General features: G+C 45.9%; 1 pseudogene; it reads left to right on the top strand.

The window, feature by feature from the left end:
• The window catches only part of LOC106609298 (transformation/transcription domain-associated protein-like), a 176,633-nt pseudogene that overhangs the window by 130,233 nt on the left and 23,895 nt on the right, over window positions 1-22,505 (top strand).

The raw sequence follows: 22,505 nt of genomic DNA, 5'->3' as shown, positions 1-22,505 counted from the left end.
ACTAATCCAAGATACCAGACATAACATAGCAAGCTGCCAGACGTAGCCAAGCTGCCAGACGTAACCGAGCTGTCAGACATAACCTAGCTGCCAGACATAAACTAGCTTCCAGAAATAACCAAGCTGACAGAAATAACCTAGCTGATAGACATCACCTAGCAGACAGAAAAAACCAACCTGCTAGACATAACCAAGCTTCCAGACGTAGCCAAGCTGCCAGACGTAACCAAGTTGCCAGACCTAGAGAGATATAACCAAGCTGCCAGACATAAGCAAGCTCTCGGACCTAAAAAGACATAACCAAGCTGCCAGACGTAACCAAGCTGCCAGACATAACAATGCTGCCAGACATATTGTATTTACCTTTATTACATAACCAAGCTGCCAGACACAACCAAGCTGACAGACCTACCCAGACATTACCAAGCTGTCAAACATAACCTAGATGACAGACTTAAACAAGCTACAAGACATAACCTAGCTGCCAGACATAACTAAGCTGTCAGACATAACTAAGCTGTCAGACATAACCTAACTGTCAGACACAACCAAGCTGACAGACCTACCCAGACATTACCAAGCTGTCAGACATAACCTAGATGACAGACTTAAACAAGCTACCAGACATAACCTAGCTGCCAGACTTAACCAAGCTGCCAGACATAACCTAGCTGCCAGACCTAGCCAGACATAGCCAAGCTGCCAGACATAACCAAGCTGCAAGCTACCAGACATAGCCTAGCTGCCAGACATTACCTAGCTGCCAGACATAGCCTAGCTGCCAGACATAACCTTGCTGCCAGTCATAACCTAGCTGCCAGACATAACCTAGCTGCAAGACCTAGCCAGACATAACCAAGCTGCCAGACATAACCAAGCTGCCAGACATAACTAAGCTGTCAGACATAACTAAGCTGTCAGACATAACTAAGCTGTCAGACATAACCTAACTGTCAGACATAACCTAGCTGGCAGACATAACCAAGCTGCCAGATATAACCAAGCTGCCAGACGTATCCAAGCTGGCAGACTAATCCAAGATACCAGACATAACATAGCAAGCTGCCAGACGTAGCCAAGCTGCCAGACGTAACCGAGCTGTCAGACATAACCTAGCTGCCAGACATAAACTAGCTTCCAGAAATAACCAAGCTGACAGAAATAACCTAGCTGATAGACATCACCTAGCAGACAGAAAAACCAACCTGCTAGACATAACCAAGCTTCCAGACGTAGCCAAGCTGCCAGACGTAACCAAGTTGCCAGACCTAGAGAGATATAACCAAGCTGCCAGACATAAGCAAGCTCTCGGACCTAAAAAGACATAACCAAGCTGCCAGACGTAACCAAGCTGCCAGACATAACAATGCTGCCAGACATATTGTATTTACCTTTATTACATAACCAAGCTGCCAGAACTAGCCAGACAGAACCAAGCTGCCAGACACAACCAAGCTGACAGACCTACCCAGACATTACCAAGCTGTCAGACATAACCTAGATGACAGACTTAAACAAGCTACAAGACATAACCTAGCTGCCAGACTTAACCAAGCTGCCAGACATAACCTAGCTGCCAGACCAAGCCAGACATAGCCAAGCTGCCAGACATAACCAAGCTGCAAGCTGCCAGACATAGCCTAGCTACCAGACGTAGTCTAGCTGCCAGACATAACCTAGCTGCCAGACATAACCTAGCTGCCAGACATAAACTAGCTGCAAGACATAAACTAGCTGCAAGACGTAGCTAAGCTACCAGACGTGGCCAAGCTGCCAGACGTAGCCAAGCTGCTAGACATAGCCAAGCTGCCAGACGTAGCCAAGCTGCCAGACGTAGCCAAGCTGCCAGACGTAACCTAGCTGCCAGATTTAACCTAGCTGCCAGACATAACCTAGCTGCCAGACATAACCTAGCTGCCAGACATAACCTAGCTGTCAGACATAACCTAGCTGCCAGACGTAACCTAGCTGCCAGATGTAGCCAAGCTGCCAGACGTAAACTAGCTGCCAGACGTAAACTAGCTGACCGACGTAACCTAGCTGACCGACGTAACCTAGCTGCCAGACATAACCTAGCTGCCAGACATAACCTAGCTGCCAGACATTACCTAGCTGCCAGACATTACCTAGCTGCCAGACATTACCTAGCTGCCAGACATAACCTAGCTGCCAGACATAACCTAGCTGCCAGACAAAACCTAGCTGCCAGACGTTACCTAGCTGCCAGACATAGCCTAGCTGCCAGACATAACCTTGCTGCCAGACATAACCTAGCTGCCAGACATAACCTAGCTGCAAGACCTAGCCAGACATAACCAAGCTGCCAGACATAACCAAGCTGCCAGACATAACTAAGCTGTCAGACATAACTAAGCTGTCAGACATAACCTAACTGTCAGACACAACCAAGCTGACAGACCTACCCAGACATTACCAAGCTGTCAGACATAACCTAGATGACAGACTTAAACAAGCTACCAGACATAACCTAGCTGCCAGACTTAACCAAGCTGCCAGACATAACCTAGCTGCCAGACCTAGCCAGACATAGCCAAGCTGCCAGACATAACCAAGCTGCAAGCTGCCAGACATAGCCTAGCTGCCAGACATTACCTAGCTGCCAGACATAGCCTAGCTGCCAGACATAACCTTGCTGCCAGTCATAACCTAGCTGCCAGACATAACCTAGCTGCAAGACCTAGCCAGACATAACCAAGCTGCCAGACATAACCAAGCTGCCAGACATAACTAAGCTGTCAGACATAACTAAGCTGTCAGACATAACTAAGCTGTCAGACATAACCTAACTGTCAGACATAACCTAGCTGCCAGATGTAACCAAGCTGCCAGATATAACCAAGCTGCCAGACGTATCCAAGCTGGCAGACTAATCCAAGATACCAGACATAACATAGCAAGCTGCCAGACGTAGCCAAGCTGCCAGACGTAACCGAGCTGTCAGACATAACCTAGCTGCCAGACATAAACTAGCTTCCAGAAATAACCAAGCTGACAGAAATAACCTAGCTGATAGACATCACCTAGCAGACAGAAAAAACCAACCTGCTAGACATAACCAAGCTTCCAGACGTAGCCAAGCTGCCAGACGTAACCAAGTTGCCAGACCTAGAGAGATATAACCAAGCTGCCAGACATAAGCAAGCTCTCGGACCTAAAAAGACATAACCAAGCTGCCAGACGTAACCAAGCTGCCAGACATAACAATGCTGCCAGACATATTGTATTTACCTTTATTACATAACCAAGCTGCCAGAACTAGCCAGACAGAACCAAGCTGCCAGACACAACCAAGCTGACAGACCTACCCAGACATTACCAAGCTGTCAGACATAACCTAGATGACAGACTTAAACAAGCTACAAGACATAACCTAGCTGCCAGACTTAACCAAGCTGCCAGACATAACCTAGCTGCCAGACCAAGCCAGACATAGCCAAGCTGCCAGACATAACCAAGCTGCAAGCTGCCAGACATAGCCTAGCTACCAGACGTAGTCTAGCTGCCAGACATAACCTAGCTGCCAGACATAACCTAGCTGCCAGACATAAACTAGCTGCAAGACATAAACTAGCTGCAAGACGTAGCTAAGCTACCAGACGTGGCCAAGCTGCCAGACGTAGCCAAGCTGCTAGACATAGCCAAGCTGCCAGACGTAGCCAAGCTGCCAGACGTAGCCAAGCTGCCAGACGTAGCCAAGCTGCCAGATTTAACCTAGCTGCCAGACATAACCTAGCTGCCAGACATAACCTAGCTGCCAGACATAACCTAGCTGTCAGACATAACCTAGCTGCCAGACGTAACCTAGCTGCCAGATGTAGCCAAGCTGCCAGACGTAAACTAGCTGCCAGACGTAAACTAGCTGACCGACGTAACCTAGCTGACCGACGTAACCTAGCTGCCAGACATAACCTAGCTGCCAGACATAACCTAGCTGCCAGACATTACCTAGCTGCCAGACAGTACCTAGCTGCCAGACATAACCTAGCTGCCAGACATAACCTAGCTGCCAGACATAACCTAGCTGTCAGACATAACCTAGCTGTCAGACATAACCTAGCTGCCAGACATAACCTAGCTGCCAGACATAACTAAGCTGTCAGACATAACCTAGCTGTCAGACATAACCTAGCTGTCAGACATAACCTAGCTGCCAGACATAACCTAGCTGCTAGACATAACCAAGCTGCCAGATGAAACCTAGCTGCCAGACGTAACCTAGCTGCCAGACGTAGCCTAGCTGCCAGACGTAGCCTAGCTGCCAGACGTAAACTAGCTGCCAGACGTAAACTAGCTGCCAGACGTAACCTAGCTGCCAGACGTAACCTAGCTGCCAGACGTAACCTAGCTGCCAGACATAAACTAGCTGCAAGACATAAACTAGCTGCAAGACGTAGCTAAGCTACCAGACGTGGCCAAGCTGCCAGACGTAGCCAAGCTGCTAGACGTAGCCAAGCTGCCAGACGTAGCCAAGCTGCCAGACGTAGCCAAGCTTCCAGACATAACCTAGCTGCCAGACTTAACCTAGCTGCCAGACATAACCTAGCTGCCAGACATAACCTAGCTCCAATACCTAGCCAGACATAACCAAGCTGCCAGACATAAACAAGCTGCCAGACATAACTAAGCTGTCAGACATAACATAGCTGCCAGACATAACCTAGCTGCCAGACATAACCTAGCTGTCAGACATAACCTAGCTGTCAGACATAACCTAGCTGTCAGACATAACCTAGCTGTCAGACATAACCTAGCTGCCAGACATAACCTAGCTGCTAGACATAACCAAGCTGCCAGATGAAACCTAGCTGCCAGACGTAACCTAGCTGCCAGACGTAGCCTAGCTGCCAGACATAGCCTAGCTGCCAGACGTAACCTAGCTGCCAGACGTAACCTAGCTGCCTGACGTAAACTAGCTGCCAGACGTAACCTAGCTGCCAGACGTAACCTAGCTGCCAGACGTAACCTATCTGCCAGACGTAACCTAGCTGCCAGACGTAGCCTAGCTGCCAGACGTAACCTAGCTGCCAAACGTAGCCAAGCTGCCAGACGTAGCCTAGCTGCCAGACGTAACCTAGCTGCCAGACGTAACCTAGCTGCCAGACTTAACCTAGCTGCCAGACGTAACCTAGCTGCCAGACATAGCCAAGCTGCCAGACGTAACCTAGTTGCCAGACGTAACCTAGCTGCCAGACAATAAACTAGCTGCCAGACGTAACCTAGCTGCCAGACATAGCCTAGCTGCCAGACGTAACCTAGCTGCCAGACGTAACCTAGCTGCCAGACATAGCTAAGCTGTCAGACATAACCAAGCTGCCAGACATAACCAAGCTGCCAGACATAACTAAGCTGTCAGACATAACCTAGCTGTCAGACATAACCTAGCTGTCAGACATAACCTAGCTCCCAGACATAACTAAGCTGTTAGACATAACCTAGCTGCCAGACATAACCAAGCTTCCAGACATAACCTAGCTGTCAGACATAACCTAGCTGTCAGACATAACCTAGCTGCCAGACATAACCTAGCTGCTAGACATAACCAAGCTGCTAGACATAACCAAGCTGCCAGATGAAACCTAGCTGCCAGACGTAACCTAGCTGCCAGACGTAACCTAGCTGCCAGACATAACCTAGCTGCCAGACATAACCTAGCTGCCAGACATTACCTAGCTGCCAGACAGTACCTAGCTGCCAGACATAACCTAGCTGCCAGACATAACCTAGCTGCCAGACATAACCTAGCTGTCAGACATAACCTAGCTGTCAGACATAACCTAGCTGCCAGACATAACCTAGCTGCCAGACATAACTAAGCTGTCAGACATAACCTAGCTGTCAGACATAACCTAGCTGTCAGACATAACCTAGCTGCCAGACATAACCTAGCTGCTAGACATAACCAAGCTGCCAGATGAAACCTAGCTGCCAGACGTAACCTAGCTGCCAGACGTAGCCTAGCTGCCAGACGTAGCCTAGCTGCCAGACGTAAACTAGCTGCCAGACGTAAACTAGCTGCCAGACGTAACCTAGCTGCCAGACGTAACCTAGCTGCCAGACGTAACCTAGCTGCCAGACATAAACTAGCTGCAAGACATAAACTAGCTGCAAGACGTAGCTAAGCTACCAGACGTGGCCAAGCTGCCAGACGTAGCCAAGCTGCTAGACGTAGCCAAGCTGCCAGACGTAGCCAAGCTGCCAGACGTAGCCAAGCTGCCAGACATAACCTAGCTGCCAGACTTAACCTAGCTGCCAGACATAACCTAGCTGCCAGACATAACCTAGCTCCAATACCTAGCCAGACATAACCAAGCTGCCAGACATAAACAAGCTGCCAGACATAACTAAGCTGTCAGACATAACATAGCTGCCAGACATAACCTAGCTGCCAGACATAACCTAGCTGTCAGACATAACCTAGCTGTCAGACATAACCTAGCTGTCAGACATAACCTAGCTGTCAGACATAACCTAGCTGCCAGACATAACCTAGCTGCTAGACATAACCAAGCTGCCAGATGAAACCTAGCTGCCAGACGTAACCTAGCTGCCAGACGTAGCCTAGCTGCCAGACATAGCCTAGCTGCCAGACGTAACCTAGCTGCCAGACGTAACCTAGCTGCCTGACGTAAACTAGCTGCCAGACGTAACCTAGCTGCCAGACGTAACCTAGCTGCCAGACGTAACCTATCTGCCAGACGTAACCTAGCTGCCAGACGTAGCCTAGCTGCCAGACGTAACCTAGCTGCCAAACGTAGCCAAGCTGCCAGACGTAGCCTAGCTGCCAGACGTAACCTAGCTGCCAGACGTAACCTAGCTGCCAGACTTAACCTAGCTGCCAGACGTAACCTAGCTGCCAGACATAGCCAAGCTGCCAGACGTAACCTAGTTGCCAGACGTAACCTAGCTGCCAGACAATAAACTAGCTGCCAGACGTAACCTAGCTGCCAGACATAGCCTAGCTGCCAGACGTAACCTAGCTGCCAGACGTAACCTAGCTGCCAGACATAGCTAAGCTGTCAGACATAACCAAGCTGCCAGACATAACCAAGCTGCCAGACATAACTAAGCTGTCAGACATAACCTAGCTGTCAGACATAACCTAGCTGTCAGACATAACCTAGCTCCCAGACATAACTAAGCTGTTAGACATAACCTAGCTGCCAGACATAACCAAGCTTCCAGACATAACCTAGCTGTCAGACATAACCTAGCTGTCAGACATAACCTAGCTGCCAGACATAACCTAGCTGCTAGACATAACCAAGCTGCTAGACATAACCAAGCTGCCAGATGAAACCTAGCTGCCAGACGTAACCTAGCTGCCAGACGTAACCTAGCTGCCAGACGTAACCTAGCTGCCAGACAATAAACTAGCTACCAGACGTAGCCTAGCTACCAGACGTAGCCTAGCTGCCAGACGTAGCCTAGCTGCCAGACGTAACCTAGCTGCCAGACGTAACCTAGCTGCCAGACGTAGCCAAGCTGCCAGACGTAGCCTAGCTGCCAGACGTAACCTAGCTGCCAGACGTAACCTAGCTGCCAGACAATAAACTATCTGCCAGACGTAAACTAGCTGTCAGACATAACCTAGCTGCCAGACGTAACCTAGCTGCCAGACGTAACCTAGCTGCCAGACATAACTTAGCTGCTACACGTAGCCAAGCTGCTAGACATAGCCAAGCTGCCAGACATAACCTAGCTGTAGAAGTAGCCAAGCTGCCAGACATAGCCTAGCTACCAGACATAGGCAAGCTGCCAGACATAACATAGCTGCCAGAAGTAGCCATGCTGCCAGACATAACCTAGCTGCCAGACATAACATAGCTGCCAGACATAACATAGCTGCCAGAAGTAGCCATGCTGCCAGACATAACCTAGCTGCCAGACATAACATAGCTGCCAGACATAACATAGCTGCCAGAAGTAGACAAGCTTCCAGACATAATTTAGCTGCCAGAAGTATCCTAGCTCTGCATTACCAGGCAGAAACAGAACAGAACAGGGATGTTCCGGAAAGTAATTGGGGCTTCTGAACCACATGATTTTATTTAATGGAGGGCTGAGTGTGTGTGTGTGTGTGCTGTGTGTGGTGTGTGTCTGTGTGCGCGTCCGTGTCCACAAGCGCGCGTCCGGGTGCCAGTGTGTGCTGGTCTGGTTTGGGGTGTTGATTTCACAGGCATTACACAGCTCTGCTAATCCAACCCGTTGACTCTCCCTAACGGCCTGTTTAGCGGTCATTTGGGTACATACAGCATGTGGAGAAAAACATAACAGTGCTTGCTGGTACTGGTGCTGCAAGGAGAGTTGAGTTTGAACTGAAGGGTGTTTATTAGAACAGTAAAAGCAACTGTTGAACATCTGCAGACATTTCAAATCAAATCTGGTTTGTCCCATGTTTCCGAATGCAACAGGTGTAGTAGAACTTACAGTGAATGTTTACTAACAAGCCCTTAACCAACAATGCAATTTTAAGATAAATACCTAAAAAAAAAAAAAAATAAAAGCAACAAATAACTAAAGAGCAGCAGTAAAATAACAATAGCGAGGCTATATACAGGGGGTACCGGTACAGAGTCAATGTGCGAGGGCACCGGTTTGTCGAGATAATTGAAGTAATATGTACATGCAGGTAGAGTTATTAAAGTGACTATGCATAGATAATAACAGAGAGTAGCAGCAGTGTAAAGTGTGTGTGGGGGAGGGGGGCAATGCAAATAGTCTGGGTAGCCATTTAATATAGATGTTCAGGAGTCTTATGGCTTGGAGGTAGAAGCTATTTAGAAGCCTCTTGGTCCTAGACTTGGCGCTCCGGTACCTCTTGCCGTGCGGTAGCAGATAGAACAGTCTATGACTACTGTAGGGTTGCTGGAGTCTTTGACAATTTTTAGGGCCTTCCTCTGACACCGCCTGGTATAGAGGTCCTTGATGGCAGGAAGCTTGGCCCCGCTGATGTACTGGGCCGTACACACTACCCTCTGTATTGCCTTGCGGTCGGAGGCCGAGCAGTTGCCATACCAGGCAGTGACGCATCCTGTCAGGATACTCTCGATGGTGCAGCTGTAGAACCTTTTGAGGATCTGAGGATCCATTGCCAAGTCTTTTCAGTCTCCTGAGGGGGAATAGGTTTTGTCGTGCCCTCTTCACGACTGTATTGGTGTGCTTGAACCATGTTAGTTTGTTGGTGATGTGGACTCCAAGGAACTTGAAGCTCTCAACCTGCTACACTACAGCCCCGTCGATGAGAATGGGGTCGTGCTCGGTCCTCCTTTTCCTGTAGTCCACAATAATCTCCTTTGTCTTGATCACGTTGAGGGTGAGGTTGTTGTCCTTGCACCACACGGTCAGGTATCTGACCTCCTCCCTATAGGCTGTGTCGTCGTTGTTTCATCCGCAGACTTAATAATGGTGTTGGAGTCGTGCCTGGCCGTGGAGTCATGAGTGAACAAGGAGTACAGGAGGGGACTCAGCACACACCCCTGAGGGGCACCTTTGTTGAGGATCAGCGTAGCGGATGGGTTGTTACCTACCCTAGCCACCTGGGGGCGGCCCATCAGGACGTCTAGGATCCAGTTGCAGAGGGAGGTGTTTTGTCCCAGGGTCCTTAGCTTAGTGATGAGCTTTGAGGGCACTATGGTGTTGAATGCTGAGCTGTAGTCAATGAATAACATTCTCACATAGTTGTTCCTTTTGTTGAGGTGAGAAAGGGCCTTGTGGAGTGCAATAGGGATTGCATCATCTGTGGATCTGTTGGGGTGGTATGTGTTTGACCTCAGCCACTGGTGTAACTAAATTATCACCACATACTGCTTTCAAAACAATACCTCGGGAACAGTTATTCGGAAGTTAAATTGAATCATGAAGCAATCCGTTTATCTCTGGTATGGATGTTTGCGCATGTTAGTCAGCGACCCATGACACCGTCACCCTTCACTTCTCACTATGTATTTATGTTCTACTCGGGAATGCGACAGACAGCTGCAGGCTGGCCCCTGTAGAGACGTTACTAAATACGAATTGTTCTTTTTTGGAGAGGGTACATTTCCCTCCTCATTATATAACCACCAGGTTGAACCACAGTTCAGTTCCCTGGCCACTGGTTTTAACTAGGAATGTCTGCTTCACCCTCTAACTTCCTCCCTGTGTCCACATAACAACTCTCCTCCTCTGTCTCTCCTCTCAAATTTTTACGACTGAGTACACACACAGAGCTGCCCATTCCCCCATTCCCTGTCCACCTACACACAGAGCTGTCCACCTACACACAGAGCTACCCATTCCCCCATTCCCTGTCCACCTACACACAGAGCTGCCCATTCCCCGTCCACCTACACACAGAGCTGCCCAATCCCTGTCCACCTACTCACAGAGCTGCCCATTCCCCCATTCCCTGTCCACCTACACACAGAGCTACCCATTCCCCCATTCCCTGTCCACCTACACACACTATTATTATTATACCTTTATTTCAACAAGGAACACAGACTGAGACCAAGGTCTCTTTTTCAGCTGGGCCCTGCGTATACATGTTTACACATACAGTTTAGGTACAATGATTAAGAAACTACACAAGACAAACAAAGCAATCACAGATAACACAAAAAATACAGCAACAGATTATGACATTTACACATAGGTTATTCCCCTAACAGCACAAGAACTTGCATTACCCTAAATAGTTACAAGCAATACAAAAATAAAATCCTCCAAAAACTGTTTAAAATGGGCAAGGGGGACAAGAGTCTCAAGTTTAAGTTTAGTCTGCAGGCTATTCCATAGGCAAGGAGCATAACAGGAAAAGGCAGCCATACCCAACTCTGTGGAAATCGCATGGGCCTCAAGTGTAATCCATGCTTGAAACCTTGTTTTAGGAAATATAATTCTAATATTGATGAGTGATGATAAATAAGAAGGTCGTTTATTCAAAAGTGCTTTACAGACAAACACGAGAGCATGTTGTTCTCGTCTTAAAACACAGTGGTGAGTTCTGTAACTCTGTAACACACAGAGCTCCCCAATCCCTGTCCACCTACACACAGAGCTACCCATTCCCACATTCCCTGTCCACCTTCACACAGAGCTACCCATTCCCACATTGCCTGTCCACCTACACACAGAGCTACCCATTCCTTGTCCACCTACACACAGAGCTGCCCATTCCCTGTCCACCTACACACACTGGCACGCCTCTCATTTGTCTTGTCTCTCCTCACTCAGTTCCCCCTCTTTTCCACCTCTGTTTTCCTCTCCACCAGACTGGAGAGAGGCTAGCTGAGCTAATGTGTCTGACTACAGTACTGTATGATGACTGGGCAGGGAGAGGGAGAGAAGGCCAGAGACTAGAGCGTGTGAGAGTAAAATATGAAAGAGGGAAAATAAATTGAGTAATGGAGAGAGAGAAAATGAGGAACAAGAGAGCCTGTGAGAGAATAAGCAAGACAGAGAGAATAAAGGGAAACAGAATTGGAGGCAGAGCAAGAGTGAAGCGTGAGAGACACAGAGGGAGCGTGTAGCGTGTTACCAGCTGTGTGGGTACTGGGTGCCAGCTGTGTTGGCTCGGCCAGTCGTCACTGGAGCTCCGGCTCACAGGGTGCCTGCCTGCCTGCCGACCGACCGTCGCTCCCCAGCTGTGTCCACGGCAACCGAGCGCCACAGAGAAATCCAAAAATCCCTCAGAGCGGAACAAAAAGGGTTTACAGCCCAGCACTTCTGCTGCTGCCGAGCAGCCAACCTCACCGGCACTGCCTTGCCCTGTTACACGATCCCTCCTTCACTTTTCCTGGGTTTGTGGGCCGGAAAATCTGTTTATGTGCGCACACATAACATTTGTCAGAGGGGACAGGGAGGAGAGGGGGAGGCATTCAAATCCAATTATGGGGAATGCTCTTTGCATGAGTTACTGTTTAAGAAATTGATCCCACTCCAGATCTCTCTGCTTGTCAAAAGAACCCTGGAAAAAATATATTTTATATAACTTCACTGTTCACAGCACCCAGCAAGATCACCTGTCTTTGTCAGTCTTTCAGAAACTACAGTATTTTGGCAACATGGCATCATGTGAACACTCTTTTGGGGGGTTTTCAAACAATTTTCACACAAGCTGAAACAAATATTATTTTGTCTGAAGGGTTGTGCTTCACAAATCAAATGTTATTTCTCACATGCGTCGTATACAACAGGTGTAGACCTTACCATGAAATGCTTACTTACAAGCCCTTGACCAACAATGCTGTACAAGAAACATGTTTAATCAAATATTTACTAAATAAACTAAAGATAAACAAATCAGATCAATCAAAATAACACAATAAATGTGCATAACAATAACAAGGCTATATACAGGGGGTACCCGGTACCAGGGGGGGGGGGTCAATGTAAACAGTCTGGGTGGCCATTTGATTAGTTGTCTTGTGGCTTGGGGGTAGAAGCTGTTAAGGAGCCTTTTGGTCCTAGACTAGACGTTCCGGTACCGCTTGCCGTGCGGTAGCAGAGAGAACAGTGTATGAATTGGGTGACTCGAGTCTTTGACAATTATTTGAGCCTTCCTCTAACACCGCCTAGCAGAGTTGTGGACTTGAGTCACATGACTTGGACTCGAGTCAGACTCCGGCTCGACTTTGACTTTAACACCAATGACTCGACTTAACTTGGACTTGAGCCTTTTGACCCGACATGACTTGAAACCCTCCCCCACCCCAAATATGAAAAATGACGTGTGCAGTGCATCAACTCTTCATTTAACGGATTACAGTTTGAATCGGATAGCAGTCAATCAAATTATGCCAGTGGAGAAAAAGTTGTCCGTGGCAGTGCAGAGGAACGTCGGCGGGTGAGTTCAGATGGAGCCCTTGGAAAGATGATACCCAAAATTATTATTTTCGGATATAAAGACTACACTGTAGTCAACAAAAAACAGATTGCAACTTGCAAAACATGTGGGAAGTAAATTACAGACGGAGGCGCATCAATTTCCAACTTTGTTCGACATTTCAAGCTGCACAAAGAACGGTAAGTCATGGCTAATATAGCCGACAGCTATATATAACTTTGCTAGTGTAGCATGTAGGCTAACGTAACGTTAAATCAATGAGCCTCCACACAGTCAGTCAGTGTGGGCACGTGAACATTGCACTGAAGATTGAGCTACAACTGGCTAGGCTGTTGGTAGTCTAAATCCTGCCTGATGTTACTGCTGTTCCTAAAACCTGTTCCACACACAGAGAGGGAGTGTGTGTGTGTGTGTGTGTGCGTGTTTGTGTGTGTTAAGGTTGGGCGATTGTGTACAAGCCTACATTGACCTATTGCGCCCCATAGTGATCCTCGATAGTTGATCGATATGTGGGGGGGGTTGCGGTGCTACTGCTGCCGCTCAATTAACCACAACAGTCTCCAATCTCACAGTTCATGGAGACACATGTAGGGCAGTACAGCATGAATCATCCTCAGCAGAAAGCTATCAACAATGCAATACTGTCCAACCTGGTTATCAATTGCAACTTGCCTCTGTCTATTGTGGAAAACAAGAGTTTGGTCACTTTCTCTCAGTGGTTGACTGTAAGTACAGCCGAGTGTGTCGAAGAACATTGACATCAAAAGTAGAGAACCTTGCTACAGAGAGAGGTTCAAAACTGAAAACTCAGTTGAGAAACACAGACCACGTTTCAGTCACAGTGAACATTTGGTCCGACCGAAAGATGAGGGGGTTCCTTGGTGTCACTGTGTACTGTATGGAGAAAGATGGGGAGAGGATACAGCTCAAGTCCAATCTCTTTGCCTGTGACCGCTTGACAGCCAAAATAATCTGTGAGCAATTTGAGGCCATATGTGATGAGTACATCATTAAAGATAAATTGGACTAAATCATTAGTGACAATGCTGCCAACATGAGAAAAACATCCACGGTGTGCTTCCCCATTGAACAAGAAGATTAAGTACATGACAAAGATGACCTTGATGACCCAGAGCTCTGGAATGACCTAACCCTGGAACACCAGCAAACAGTGGATGCTGCTATTGCAAAAAAACAGCGCTTGCAGTGTTTTGCCAACACTCTCCAGCTGGTGGTGGGAGATGGCTTGAAAGAAACAAAAGTGATGACTCCTTCTCTTTCAAAGTTATCAAAAATCAGCTCCCTGCTGCATACAAGCACAATATTCAAAGAGGTGTTTGAGGCTGAATTTGGGGAAAGAGGCATCTCCGCTGCTGTCAACACAAGATGGAACTCAACACTGAGACAAGTGAAAGCAGTTATCCAATGTGACCATCTAAAGCTCTGTCATGCTCTAGAAAAGGCTGGGCACACGGAGTTGTTGTTCACAGTATGGTAGTGGAATAAGTTGAAGGAGTTGGTGAACATTCTGAAGCCATTTGGAGAAGCAACAGATATGACACAGGGGGAGAAGATAGTCACAATCAGTTCTGTTGTTCCCTCTGTCCGGTCCCTGAATTATCAGCTGGAGCAGCGGAAGCCTCAAGTCCATTTCCTGAGCGGCCTGGTCAGAAGTCTCCAGGCATCCCTGAACAAAATATTTCTTGGAATCTTCATCAATGTGAAAATGGCCAGGACACAAGATGGAATCATTGCCCACTTTTCAGATCCAGTCTACCTCAAAGCAGCTGCCTTGGATTCGGCTTTTTCTCTGATGTGGGTGGAGCACCATGTGCTGGTCAAGGAGGAGGTGGCATAAAGAGTGAAAGGTAAATATTATTGAGTTTAATGTAATTTTGTCTCATAATTTAAAACTTCTTATGGCTCAAATCTCGTTAACGGGATCGATTTGACAACATCCGGTGAAATGGCAGAGCGCCAAATTAAAAAATAATTATAAACAATATTTAACTTTCAAGTGCAATACACCAAATTAAAGCTGAACTTCTTGTTAATCTAGCCACAGTGTCAGATTTCAAAAAGGCTATTATCTGAGGACAGCACCCCATCAAACAAACACAGACAATCATATTTCATCCCGCCAGGCGTGACACAAAACTCAGAAAAACGATATAATTCATGCCTTACCTTTGACGAGCTTCTTCTGTTGGCACTCAATATGTCCCATAAAAATCACAAATGGTCCTATTGTTCGATTAATTCCGTCGTTATATATCCAAAATGTCAATTTATTTGATCCAGAAAAACACTGGTTCCAACTCGTGCAACATGACTACAAAATATCTCATAAGTTACCTGTAATCTTTGTCCAAACATTTCAAACAACTTTCCCAATACAACTTTAGGTATTTTTGTACGTAAATAATCAATACATTTTAAGACGGGATAAACTGCGTTCAATACGGGAGGAAAACAAAGTGGAGCGTGCTTTTCAGGTCACACGCCTCTATCAAACAGCACACTTCACTCGACCCCCATTCTGAACAGAGCTACTTCTTCATTACACAAAGGAAAAACATCAACCAATTTCTAAAGACTGTTGACATCCAGTTGAAGTGATAGGAACTGCAAGCAACTGCCTTAGAATTCTAGATTCCCAATGAAACCCCATTGAAAAGAGAGTGACCTCAAAAAAAAGAATTCCCGGATGGTTTGTCCTCGGGTTTTCGCCTGCCAAATAAGTTCTGTTATACTCACAGACATCATTCAAACAGTTTTAGAAACTTTAGTGTTTTCTATCCAAATCTATCAATTACATGCATATCCTAGCTTCTGGGCCTGAGTAGCAGGCAGTTTACTTTGGGCACACTTTTCATCCGGACGTGAAAATAGCGCCCCAAGCCATAAGAAGTTTTAATCAAATTGACTGCAACAATAATACTTTTTCAGTTTAACCCACTGCATCACCAATAGTCTAATACCAGCCTTTTTGTTTCTGCTTTTACATGTTTTGCCAGAACTGATTCTGCAAGATGCTGCAGGGACTGAGCAAGCTGTGTCTCTTGTTGATGAGGAAGAGCAAGAGGACCATAGTCTTGGACAAGAAGAAGGGCTGTTTGCAGCATACTGTAAGAGGCAGAAGAAAGCTGTTGCGACCACTCCAGCACTACAGCTAAGTCACTACCTTGACATATGCAAAGGACAGAATGCCCTCTTGTTCTGGGCAATGAACATGAAGGCTCTTCCTTCACTGTCCCGAGTGGCCATCAGGGTCTTGGCAGTGCCTGCCTCCAGTGCTCCAGTGGAGTGTGTTTTCAGCCATGGTGGCATCATACTGCGGCCTCATCGTGCACAAATGACTGACAGAATTGTATCGAATTTGGTATTTTGCAAATGCAATGCATCATAGGTCCCTGAGATAAGAGAAAGAATGAAACTGTTTATGCATCACACACACACACACACACACACACACACACACACACACACACACAGACAGACACACGTAGTCTCCATGTTCAGGTTTTTCTCCCATCTTTGGGATCTGTATTTTTTTCTCAGACATTCAGGCCAGTGTTCAAATTGTAGGCCTACTTGAAGTTCAGTGGCAGTTGTTTTGATGTACCTTTTAATAAATGATTGTAACTTGATGGCAGGATTGTTTTAGGTGTCTAGAGTATATCTGGAGAGGGAGACAGAGAGAGAGCACAACAATGTTTTGTTTTTGTTGTCATATTGATGTGTCTTTCTCATGGCTACCCATGTATTTCCATGGAAATATAACGTTTATTTGGAAAGTAATAAATATATATATTTTTTAAAAGCATTCATGATTTGCGTAAATGTAATATACTAACTCCACTGTAACCACTGTGGTTCTCTGGACATGATGAAGGGGGGGGGGGGGGGGGGAGCAGAGCGACAGCTGAGGCAGGCAGAGAGAGCTGAGGCAGGCAGAGATGGAGGCCGAGAGAGCAGTGAAGGAGAGAAAGAGTTCCAGGCCTCCTAGTGTTCCAGTCTCAGGTCAGGGAGCAGGTATCTGTAGCTGTGGGAAGAGACTAGGGATTAGAGAGCAGGGTGCTTGTTGTTCACAGCAGCATGAGATGACTGATCAGCAGTCAGATAAAAAGGGAGCTAAAATAGCCCCCTCCTCCTTACTTTTGCTGGGACGCAGTTTCCACTATATGGCCACGCTGCAATGTCAAAATGTGTTCTATTTTCAACTCTCCTCTTCTTTCCTATTTCCTCTGTTTACGTACCCTTTGATATCACAAAATAATTGAGACAGTAATGAAAATGATCTTGTAAAATAAAGACAGTTGCAGTTCATGTGTTCTATTTGTAGGTTATTTATCCTTTTATGCCTCTGAATCATTGGTAATTCAACAAGACTATTTCAAATTCACCATCTCCCCTAGGCTAGCAAAGCGCAGGCAGGTAAAAAGGAACATTGAAATTTTTTTAAGGTTTATTTCAAGCGTTATACTTCCCTCATACAGTGGGAAATGGCAAGACCTTTCTTTCTCTGATACACTTTCATGGTTTCATTACAACAAGCAGAGAACTGCAGCCACATGATACTGGAGCAGGTTTCTGCACGCTTGATAAAGATGTCCTGGGGCCTTCACCGTGGCTCCCTTTCTGCTTGCACCTTTTGTTAAACCATTCCCTCCCAAGAATATGCGCAATGTCAGTTGTGACTTGAATATGGAGTTGAATCCCTTTTCTTGTGAGAGGGACTTGTGATTGTATCAGTAGACTAGCTCCATGGGGGATTGGGTGGAAAACGTACAGCACTTTGGCTGATATGGTGACGAAGAGCTTATTTCTGCCTCTTACTCATTGGTTCTTTTCAGTCTCAGCTTTGCTCTCTTTGGTTATTTCTCACATTCATGGAAACCAAACAATTTTGTTTTCTCTATGAACCTTAATAGACTAAACCATTTAGTTTTCTGTATGAACTTTAATAGATAAAACCATTTAGTTTTCTGTATGAACTTTAATAGATAAAAACATTTAGTTTTCTGTATGAACTTTAATAGATAAAACCATTTAGTTTTCTGTATGAACTTTAATAGATAAAACCATTTAGTTTTCTGTATGAACTTTAATAGATAAAACCATTTAGTGTTCTGTATGAACTTTAAAAGACTAAACCAGGTATTTCCAAACTGGGGTACACGTCTTGCCTGAGTAGCCCCATTTCACTGCCAAAAATAAAATTAAACCATTTAGTGTTCAGCGAAATAACAACACAATGTCCAATACATGTAGCCTAGTCCACTTACGGTCCGTATGTAACCAAATGTAGCTGCTGCTCATGTTGGTATCTGTACTGATGGCGCAAAAGCCATGACAGGAAGACATAGTGGAGTGGTAACGCGCGTGCAAGCAGTTGCTCCCGACGCCACTTGGGTATACTGCAGCATCCACCGACCTGAAAGACGTTTTGGCCACTACAGGGAAAATGGTTAAATTTGTAAAAGCAAGGCCCAAAGTATTGACACGTTTTTTTGAATTGAGAGACGAGCTTAAAGTTTTCTCTACTGACCATAATTTTCACTTGTCTGACCGCTTGCATGATGACGAGTTTCTCACACGATTGGCCTATCTGGGTGATGTTTATTCTCGCCTGAATGATCCGAATCTAGGATTACAGGGACTATGATTAAGAAGTTGGAGCTCTTCTCTGTCTGCATTAACAAGGTCAACACACAAGTCTTTCCATCATTGTATGATTTTTTGGGTGCAAATGAACTCAAGCTTAGGGACAATGTCAAATGTGATATAGTGAAGCACCTGAGTGATTTGGGTGCGCAATTACGCAGGTACTTTCCCAGAATGGATGACACAAACAACTGGATTCGTTATCCCTTTCATGCCCTTCCTCCAGTCCACTTACCGATATCTGAACAAGAGAGCCTCATCGAAATTGCAACAAGCGGTTCTGTGAAATTTGAATTTAATCAGAAGCCAATTCCAGATTTCTGAACAGAGTATTCTGCCTTGGCAAATTCCGCTGTTAAGACACTGATGCCCTTTGCAACCACATACCTATGTGAGAGTGGATTCTCGGCCCTCACTAGCATGAAAACTAAATACAGGAACAGACTGTGTATGGACAATGATTTAAGAATGAGACCCACTCCAATACAGCCCAACATTGCAGCGTTATGTGCATCCTTTCAAGCACACCCTTCTCATTAACCTGTGGTGAGTTATTCAACATTTTCGATGAAAAAATAAAATGGTTCAATAAGAGCAACATTATTCATTACAATTATGTTATTATTTGTGCCCTGGTCCTATAAGAGCTCTTTGTCACTTCCCACAAGCCGGGTGTGACAAAAACTCACACTCATTCTTATGTTTAATAAATGTATCATATAGTGTGTGTGTGTGGCAGGTTTACAATGATGGCAAAAAACAACATTTGAGAGTGCGCTGACCCTGGTTCTAGAGGGGTTACGCAGCTGGAGGTTGAATGTTTGAAGGGGTACAGAACTATAAAAAATGTGGGTACCACTGGACTAAACCATTTAGTTTTCTGTATGAACTTTAAAAGACTAAATCATTTCGTTTTCTCTATGAACCATAATAGACTAAACCATTTGAACACCAAATTTGAATTTTATGTTTGTCAGTGTAGGCTTTGGTGTTGACTTCCTTCTACCTCCACTAACTCCACCCTCATCCTTCTAACATGTTGTCTACCTCCACTACGTCCACAACCTTCAGCCTCATCTTTCTAACATGTTGTCAACCTCCACTACGTCCACAAATTCCAGCCTCATCCTTCTAACATGTTGTCAACCTTCAGCGTCATCCTTCTAACATGTTGTCAACCTCCACTACCTCCAGCCTCATCCTTCTAATATGTTGTCAACCTTCAGCGTCATCCTTCTAACATGTTGTCAACCTCCACTACCTCCAGCCTCATCCTTCTAACATGTTGTCAACCTCCACTACCTTCAGCGTCATCCTTCTAATATGTTGTCTACCTCCACTACGTCCACAACCTTCAGCGTCATCCTTCTAACATGTTGTCAACCTCCACTACCTTCAGCGTCATCCTTCTAACACGTTGTCAACCTCCACTACCTCCAGCCTCATCCTTCTAACATGTTGTCAACCTCCACTACCTTCAGCCTCATCCTTCTAACTTGTTGTCAACCTCCACTACCTTCAGCCTCATCCTTCTAACATGTTGTCAAGCTCCACTACCTCCACTACCTCCAGTCTCATCCTTCTAACATGTTGTCAACCTTCAGCGTCATCCTTCTAACATGTTGTCTACCTCCACTACCTTCAGCGTCATCCTTCTAACATGTTGTCTACCTCCACTACGTCCACAACCTTCAGCGTCATCCTTCTAACATGTTGTCAACCTCCACTACCTCCAGCGTCATCCTTCTAACATGTTGTCAAGCTCCACTACCTTCAGCGTCATCCTTCTAACATGTTGTCTACCTCCACTACGTCCACAACCTTCAGCGTCATCCTTCTAACTTGTTGTCAACCTCCACTACCTCCAGCCTCATCCTTCTAACATGTTGTCAACCTCCACTACCTTCAGCCTCATCCTTCTAACTTGTTGTCAACCTCCACTACCTCCAGCCTCATCCTTCTAACATGTTGTCAACCTCCACTACCTCCAGCCTCATGTAGGTTATCAACCCCTTTCTCTGTGTCTCTGTCCCCATGCAGACTTTGACATCAGCGTGACTGGCTCCATGAATCTCCACAACCTCATCTCCTAGCTGAAGAAGTGGATCAAGATCCTGGAGGCCAAGGCCAAGCAGCTGCCCAAGTTCTTCCTGATCGAGGAGAAGTGTCGCTTCCTCAGTAACTTCTCCGCCCAGACCGCTGAGGTGGAGATCCCTGGTGAATTCCTCATGCCCAAGCCCACACACTACTACATCAAGATCACCCAGTACTGTACAGCACACTGATACAGTATAGACACACGCACACAAACAAACAACAATTGTTGTTATGCACCCATTACCTCCCAGGTAGTAACAGTGTATGAGTGTTTCCTCCAGGTTCATGCCCAGAGTGGAGATTGTCCAGAAACACAACTCAGCAACACTGCGTCTCTACATCAGAGGTCTCAACTGGAACATCTATGCCTGACTGACTGATTTCCGCAGGGAGGAGAGGGTCCTACAGCTCCTGAGACTGCTCAACCCTTGTCTGGAGAAGAGGAAGGAGACCACCAAGAGACACCTCTTTTTCACTTCTATGACACACACTGGTCTAGATCTCTTTCTCTGTCTCTCTCTAGCCCTCCTCGCTCTCCTCTGTCTAGTCTCTATAGTTCACCAAAAGACAGCTCTTCCTCAGTGGGACAACACACTGGGCTACTGCTTTACGTCTGTCTGACTGTGTCTCCTTGTCCCCTTCCCTCGGTCTTCGACTCTCCTCTTTCATATCGCTCTCTCCATCTGTGTCTGGGCTATCTGTTTTCCTCTTGTCAAGTCAGTGCTTTCACAGGCAGTTTAAAATTCCCTCTCCCTTTATATCTGCGGCTCTCAACCCAGGACTGCATTTCTCAAGGAGAGAGTAGAAATGTCAAGAGTAGCTCAGAGTCTAAAATGTTTTTCCAAGGGCATGTCAATGCATTCGATGGCATGCAGTGGATGTTTAAATCCTAGGTCTTTAACTGAGCTGTATATATGATTTTCTTTAAAGAAAAACAGGGCAAAAAAGAGAAGAGAGGAATGAGGGAAATGAAATTTAAGTGAATTGTGCCGACTTGTGTCAGGGCAGAGAATCAGTCAGTCAGTGAGTGAATAAAATAAGATGCAAGTTTATGACCACAGGAGGCTGGTTGGGAGATGAAATCTAAATTGTCTTTCTATGATAGACTCATCAGTGTTGTGGTGAACCACTTCCAGGGCAGAGGTCACGGGCATACTCATGGGGGGCTACAATGTTCTTGTCTGACAACATAAAGAAGTGCATTTCCATTTAGCATTAAGAGGACTTATGTCTTTCCTTTCATCTGCTCTGATCTAAAGAGACGGTGTATAGATTAGAAAGATGGGGTATAGATTAATTAGATGGAGTATAGATTAGATAGATGGGGTATAGATTAGATAGATGTATATAGATTAGATAGATGGGCTATAGATTAGATATATGTGGTATATCTGGGGTATAGATTAGATAGATGGGATATAGATTAGATAGATGGAGTATAGATTAGATAGATGGAATATAGATTTGATAGATGAGGTATAGAATAGATAGATGGATATAGATTAGATAGAGATGGGGTATAGATTACATAGATGATATTAGACTGTAAACTCTCCTTCCAGACTCACATCAAACATCTCCAATCAAAAGTTAAATCTAGAATTGGCTTCCTATTTCGCAACAAAGCATCCTTCACTCATGCTGCCAAACATACCCTCGTAAAACTGACCATCCTACCGATCCTCGACTTCGGTGATGTCATTTACAAAATAGCCTCCAATACCCTACTCAACAAACTGGATGCAGTCTATCACAGTGCCATCCATTTGGTCACCAAAGCCCCATATACTACCCACCACTGCGACCTGTACGCTCTCGTTGGCTGGCCCTCGCTTCATACTCGTCGCCAAACACACTGGCTCCAGGTCATCTACAAGACCCTGCTAGGTAAAGT

This window comes from Salmo salar, chromosome ssa01, assembly GCF_905237065.1.
Source record: "Salmo salar chromosome ssa01, Ssal_v3.1, whole genome shotgun sequence".
NCBI classification, from domain to species: Eukaryota; Metazoa; Chordata; class Actinopteri; order Salmoniformes; family Salmonidae; genus Salmo; species Salmo salar.
Note: the sequence above shows the minus strand (reverse complement) of the source record. Positions and strands in the feature narration are given on the sequence as shown.